Raw genomic sequence first — 7,793 nt, forward strand, 5'->3', positions numbered from 1 at the left:
CATGCCCAATTACCTAAACTGATTAAAGGGGTCTCTTTGCGCAGATTGGCTGACGTTGCAGGGGCCCGCAGCATCTTCCATGTTCATAATCTTATATAAAATCATAGAAACGTAAGGGTGGTTTGCGTTGGAAGGGGCCTTGGTCAGCTGGTTCCACCTCCCCTGCCCTGGGCAGGGACACCTCCCACCAGACCAGGTTGCTCCAAGCCCCATCCAGCCTGGCCTTGAACCCCTCCAGGGATGGGGCAGCCACAGCTTCTCTGGGCAACCTGTTCCAGGGCCTCACCACCCTCACAGCAAAGGATTTCTTCCTAATATTGAATATAAACATCCCCTCATTCTGTTTAAAACCATTGCCCTCATCACCACACTCCCTGACAAAGACTCTCTCCCCACCTTTCCTGTAGGTCCCCTTTAGGTACTGGAAGACTTAAATTTAGCTGCAGTAATGGTGTCCCCAGGGGCCAAAGACAAGTCCATCAGTGGCACCAGGCCGCATCAGGTGGCCACCATTTTGGGGGGCCTGGTCAAGCACCCCTTGTGCCTGAAGCCCCTGTGGCCAAGGTACAGGGATCTGCCTGAGGTGTCCTCCCAGAGCACCCAACATCTGCCCTCCAGAGCGGCACAACTGCTGTTTTCCATCAGTCGTCTGCTCCACACGTTACTGACAGCAGTATCATCTGAATCATATGCAACTCTGGTACCCAAAGCCAAGGATCACAATACCATGATTTCACTAAGTTTCAGAGAATCATAGAATTGTCTAGATTGGAAGGAACCTTTCAGATCATCTAGTCCAACCATCAGCCTAACTGATAAGAAAACCATCACTAAACCATCATTAAGCACCATGTCAACCCATCTTTTAAAACCTCCAGGGATGGTGCGTCAACCACTGTCCTGGGCAGCCCATTCCAAGGCTTGATAATCCTTCCAGTGTAAAAATTTTTCCTAATATTCAATCTGAACTTCCCCTGGTGCAACTTGAGGCCGTTTCCTCTTGTCCCATCACCTGTGACTTGGGAGAAGAGACTGACCCCCCCTGGCTACACCCTCCTTTCAGGGAGTTGGAGAGAGCGAGAAGGTCTCCCCTCAGCCTCCTTTTCTGCAGGTTGAACACCCCCAGCTCCTCAGCCTCTCCTCATCAGCCACTTACTCTCCAGACCCCTCACCAGCTCTGTTGCCCTTCTCTGGACCCGCTCCAGCACCTCTATGTCTTTTTTGTGGTAGGGAGCCCAAAACTGGACACAGTCCTTGAGGTGGGGCCTCACCAGTGCCCAGTACAGGGGGATGATCACCTCCCAAGTCCGTCTCACCACCCTGTTCCTGACACAGGCCAGGATGCTGTTGGCCTTCTTGGCCACCTGGGCACACTGCTGGCTCATGTTCAGCCGACAGTCGACCAACACCCCCAGGTCCTTTTCTGCCAGGCAGCTCTCCAGCCATTCCTCCCCAAGCCTGTAGCGCTGCAGGGGGTTGGTGTGACCCAAGGGCAGGACCTGGCACTTGGCCTTGTAGAACCTCATCCTGTTGGTCTCAGCCCATCGATCCAGCCTGTCCAGATCCCTCTGCAGAGCCTCTCAACCCTCCAGCAGGTCGACACTGCCACCCAACTTGGTGTTGTCTGCGAACTTACTGAGGGTGCACTCAATCCCCTCATCCAGATCATTGATAAAGATGTTAAAGAGAACAGGTCCCAGTACCGAGCCCTGTGGGACACCACTCGTGACTGGACACCAACTGGATTTGACTCCATTCACCACCACTCTCTGGGCCCAGCCTCCAGCCAGTTTTTAACCCAGTGGAGAGTCCTTCCATCCAAGCAGCAGCAAAGGCCTTAAAGTCCAGGTAGACAACATCCACAACCTTTCCCTCATCCACCAAGCAGGTCACTTTGTCATGATGCTGTTAAGCTGGTTTGAGTATGAAATGTTCAGCACGATATTCAAACTTGAGGAACTTCCTTTTAGTCCTGTGATCCCATAAACTCTGCACCGTTCGAAAGGTGTATTTTTGTCATTTTTCCAAGGTAACTGCAGGACTTGCCACTTTCGCCACTGGGTTGACCATTTTGCTGCAGCTGAGGTTATGTTCTGTTTTGTGTCCCTGCCTCAAGAGTGCCACTTATTTGTTCATTTTCCCCAACCAGAAAAGCTGGTTAATGATCTTGCAACAAATGCAGAGTGTAAAGGGATAGAAAATCAGAATGCCCAGTTTAGGGATAGAAAATCAAGTTTACGCCCCCCAAGCGAGGAAAATCAGTAGCTTAGGCTGGCAAGTTCTTAAGAGCAATGACTCGATCATGGAGCAGGACACGTGCTACTCTCATCTTTGTGGGCAACACTGAAAATGTTGCTGAGTAATCTGATTGCAGTTTTAACAAACTCTGCCACTGGGAGCCAGCCTGAAACTGCAGCCTGCCTCTGTACTCGTAGATGAAAGGTGGTGCTGCGTTCAGCTGACGTGGGATAACCCACTCCCATCACCCCTTGGAACAAGGTGGCCACATCCACGTTGCCTACGGAGAATACACCTCTGCTTGGGCTCATTCTCCAGCTGTGGAGTGGGCTCTGTGGTCTGGGCCAAACCTCTGCCAAGGGACCATTTGAACAGTTTAACAGGATAGAAAAACAAGTTTCACTCTCCAGGGCTGCTCCATAGTTTTCCAGGGAAAAACATGCCATCTTTCTATATATTTATTTTTTTATATATATATTTAACCCAAAGCAACTTTATATCTTTTTTAAATTTTTTTGTTCCACTACTAGTTTCTTTTCCTCCAATAAGCAATTCCTTTAAGTGATGATCACCAAATTGTCTGAAATTAGGTGAAGACCTAACCTGTTTCTTTTTTTTTTTTTTTCATTTCAATTAATCAATTAATATGAAGTAACATATGGTTACTTCAGCAGAAATTTAGAATCAAAATTAACATTTACCTTCTCGACTCAAATCTTACAATGAAAAACCTTACAAGGGGTTTGGCAGCTCTTTCACACAAAAATCCTGTTCTTGGGAAAAGAAAACAGACGAAGAAGTGAAAAGATATCATCGTAGTGGAAACCTCCCAAAATCACAATTCAAACAATCTCATAACCCAAACTTTCTTACTGATGTATTTGCTGAAACCTATAGAGCGTTTCAGCAATATTTTTGTTACTTTTTTTCCATGTGTATTTGCATCAATTCAGCGATGACGTTACCAGTAGGAACTGATTTTTGAAGTATTTTTTTGACAGGATCATTGATGTTGCAGCAACCCACCTCACAAATGTTGTACAACAACATCCATATGGTCAGCTGTCAAACTGTCCTCCTCATCCCATCCAAACACAGTCCAACCCATCGTACCCCAACCTGCTCTGCTACCTAATTAACAAAAAACAAATCCCTTATTTGCATTAAATCTATATCATTGCACAGTTTCTACTCCCACTTTTCCTAACTAGCAGAGCGCCCAATGCTGATCTGTCGGAGCCCAGTTCTTCTCTACTCGCATGATTATCACTGCTAATTGGAGGGTAAACATGGTGATGCCAATATTTGGTTTCCCTTTCAAGCTGCCCACTTGATCCATCATGTCTGGGATGTTTCGATCTCTATGGATGGCAGGGGTTAGCACAAAATGTCCCTTCCCTCCCTCCTTCCAGCTCCCTTTCAGCTCTTACTGATAATTTACCCGCAATCTTACTTATTGTGCATATCATCAGCTTGATTGAATTCTCGTGTAACTCAGTCTTTATATAAATTGTCTTATTAACTTGCTTGCTTTATGTTTTCACCTCTTAAAATAGTTTTCTTGAATATATATATATATTTTTACTTCTTTATTCAAAATATTTATTTATGGATTTTTCCATCATTTAACTCGGTTCCTTTTCCTTTACTGATCTGGCTTTTTCAGCATTCTTGACAGATTTGCACTTTTCCTGCAGTGTATTTGTGTGGTGGCTAGCCCAGCTTCTCTTTGTCTGTCTGTTTCGCACTTCTCTGCTCCATGCTTTTTATTACTTCTTTAACTATTTGCCATCCAGGTTGTGCTGAGATATTTATTTTTTTCTGACCATGATGCACAGATACCTCTGTGCTTCCTATAAATAGCAGGGCAAATGTTCCGAGCTGGCCTTTGAATTCCTGCAGGCTCCGAAGTGAGTGAAGCATGAATCATGCCGTGGAGAGAGGTTCAGGGGGCTATTTTAGTCGGAACACACTCTCGGTCTCTCGGTGTTAATTTATTTAAGTGGGGAGTGATGATGGTCACATCACTCCGAGTCTCTCTGGCTCCACTCCTACAGGGCTGTCAGATCCTGGATTTATTCCCTAAGTCCCCTGTCCAAGACTCTGGTACAAAGGTGGAGGAAATCTAGATACATCTTCACAATCTTCTTAAATTTATGCTGGCAGGTAGGTCTGTCACCCACCTCTGCCTCTCGCAGCGTGCATCTTCTTCAGTATGTTTAGGCTGTTGTAGTGAATATGCTCACTGCATCCTTGTTCTGTTACATATCCTATTTTTGATCCTTTAGCATCATTTTGCAGGCTACATAGCAAGGAAGAATCTGCCCTGTGCCTGTGCTAGCCCTCTCCAAAAGGATGCCACTCTTCTGCTTCATTACAGTATGTTCCATATGCTCTAAATAACATGCTGGGGTTTGGGGGAGGGAGGTGGGTTCTCTTGTTAATCTTCCTTTAATTGCTTTTGAGCATTCAGTCAATGTTATAGAGAGAGATTGAAGCATCAAAGATAAGAGGTACTCACAAATTTGAGAAATCAGAGCCTGGGTAAAGGGGAGAGAGAGGGAGAGATTCAAATTTCTGCCATGGGAAAGAAAAGCAGAACTCAGCCTCTTTTGTGTGTGGAGCAGCAGCAAGCAGCCAGTTAACACAAACAGCCTGCCCATCGTCAAAAATACAGCTTGGGCTCAGCCACTGCTCCATCATCAGGGGAAGGTTTGAACTATCAGGCATCAGGACTAAGAAAAGAGAATTCATTCCTAGACTTAATGGATTCTGATGCACAAGGATCTTCTTCTTTTTCCTAGTCTAGTATCTGTCTTTACTGTACTTAAACTGTGAGCTTCTGAAACCTGCAAAGAAGATTTCAGTTTTTCTATCATTATAGATACTGATATTTTCTTTTATTGGAAACGATTACCACCAAACTAATTTATAAGAAAACAATGCATTTGTTACATATAACATTTAAGATTTGCCGCATTTCTAATACTCTCTTGACATCAATCAAATTTCTACCTGTGTAGCAGTAAAGAATAGGATCCTTTCTTACTAAGTAATCTGCAGGTAACTGAAAAATTTCTTTAACCCCAAAAGTATTGCTATCCAACATAAAAACTAGACATGGCTCTCTATCTAGGATTTTTTGTCTTTTTCTTTTAATCATATAAATATTAATTGTCAGGATTCAGAATAACGCAAAGAAGGTTTAAAGTACTTTTTACAAGGAGAATCTCTTACTGTCTGAAAATTACAAAATATTATTCCATCTCTGTTAAAAGAAACCCACTGCAGTTAAGGATTTCCTTCAGCCCTTTTGTGTTTATTTAAGGTGATTTAATAATACAGACTTGGCCAGGCAGGTTTCCCATATTGAGTCTATGACTTGATCACGAAAAAATGTCCTGTGCAGTACGAGCACACACTGAGTTTTCAAATACCCTGTCACTGTCTAAAACAGTCTGCAAAATTCCAACCTAAAGGTAAGTGGTGAGTCACCTTCCACTTGCTAATAAACCTCTGTGTTAGACCTACCCAGAGCATTTTCACCATTACAAGTGAAAACTCCCAAAATAAACACCAGGGTGGGATCTGCTCTGCCTCGTCCAGCCACCAAACCTGCACCTACTTTTTAAGGAGTTTGCTTTTGGGGGGTTTTCTGGGTTTGGATGTTGGGGTCTTTTTCAAACGTAAGTGATGCACAGGAGTGGAAACTTCAGTGTGTTTGGAAGTTCGGGGAGAAGAGTCTCCCTTGCACGTAATATTGGGTCCTGGTCCCCATTTTGAATTGATTCCAGCATATGGAGTTAGACATAACCCCTACGTTCCTCACGCAAGCAAAACTCCAAATGAATTAGAAGTTGCCTGAGCAAGACATATGAGATGAAGATGATTAACATACTAGATAATCCTTGAGTCGCCTTCCTATTAGAAAATAAATATAGAACTTTGTCTGAGCATTTTGTCTTTATATTACTTTTGTCGTGTGCCAGAATTTCCTCTGTGGAAGTTGAGCTGAAGGAGCAACGCCAACTAGTTTATTAAAAAGTAACAGTGAAATGTTCAAATAAAAGCTCCTCTCCCCATTGAGTCTTGTCTAAAACTGTGTTGGTTTCCCTGGGAGCAGAACGCAGTCCCAGGACGTAAAACCCCAGTCCCATCCTCCAGCAGTGTGGGCATCAGTTCCTACTGTAACGCCCCTTAAAATTCAGGGCTTGCTGATGAAACTGTTGATTTTTTTTTCAGACTCCAGAGCGAGAATAACTATTGGCACCAGTATCATTTTAGATAATTACAAATACATTTGCTCTTACAGATTATTGGCTTCAGAGGTAAAAGACTAGCATAACTTCCCATTTTGTTTACCCTTCTGTGTAGTGTTTTATTCCTATGATTTTTATTGAGCTTTTTCCTCAAAGCCTGGTATAAAAATACCTGCATTCACTCCCAAGGTTCCTGTCTCCCTCAGTAAGCTACAGTCGGACTCATTAACTTTTTTTTAAGACTGCTATGACAGACTCTTCAAAGTTCAAGTGTAATTGCCTGAATATAGATGAGTTTTCAGTAGCAGCCAAAGAAAATGTCAGAAACTCATTCCATCTGACATTTCTGAACTTCGAAAGGACTGAAAAAAGTGCCTGGCTGAGACTTTGCAAAACCAACCGAATTTTTATATTGATTTGTTTTTGCTGTCAGGGCTCTCTACTGGCCAGTTTGTCAGCCACATTTTTACTTTGGGATATTATTATTATTAATATTATTATTATTACGCTGCATGGGACCAAGAAGTCAGTTGGTTAGCATCTCTGATACCTGTAAAAAATCCTTAAGAAAGGAGATGGTTCTGGAAATCCAACAGTGCAAGTTCTAGATTGTTTTTGTGATTGACAGATCGTTTCCCATCAGTGACAACCATCTATTTTAAATTGTGGTCTACTGATGATGGGCTCACCGGAAGGTGCTTGCTGGTGGTCTACAGAAAGAGACTGGTCACACAGCTAGAAAATGTAGAATACACTCTATGATTTACTTTTTCTGCTTTGTTTTTTGATTTTAGAGCCAGAAGGAAATATATTTCAACTGCCTACACACAACAGGCCACAGAATTCCATCCACAGTACGGAGGTGTACGACTAAAATTGGTCTAAGATACCTGCTTTAGGAAAGAGTGAATCTTAGGATCTTTCAGTTAAATTCAAATCCAAATTTTCTGGAGTAAAGTCGAAGTAAAAGGGAAATCTGGTTGTGCCAAAACTTAGTAAAGCCCAAACGCTGTGGTCACAAGAAGGGGGAACGTATTCCATATCTGAAGTTTGCAGCAAGATGTGGAAAATGGTCCTTCAGGTCAGTAAGTATTTATTCACATATGACAGCAAGACTGGGGCTGGTAGAGACCGCTGGTTTTTTTCTTGTATTTGTCAAAACATAGGGGTTTTTTTCCCTATAGTTTGGCTGTAACATCTACTGGGTTTTTTCTTGTATTTGTCAGAACATAGGGGTGTTTTTTTTTCCCTATAGTTTGGCTGTAACATCTTACAAAGTCCAACTTTGTTGTCTCG

Source organism: Calidris pugnax, unplaced genomic scaffold (assembly GCF_001431845.1).
Source record: "Calidris pugnax isolate Ruff unplaced genomic scaffold, ASM143184v1 scaffold105, whole genome shotgun sequence".
Lineage (NCBI taxonomy): Eukaryota > Metazoa > Chordata > Aves > Charadriiformes > Scolopacidae > Calidris > Calidris pugnax.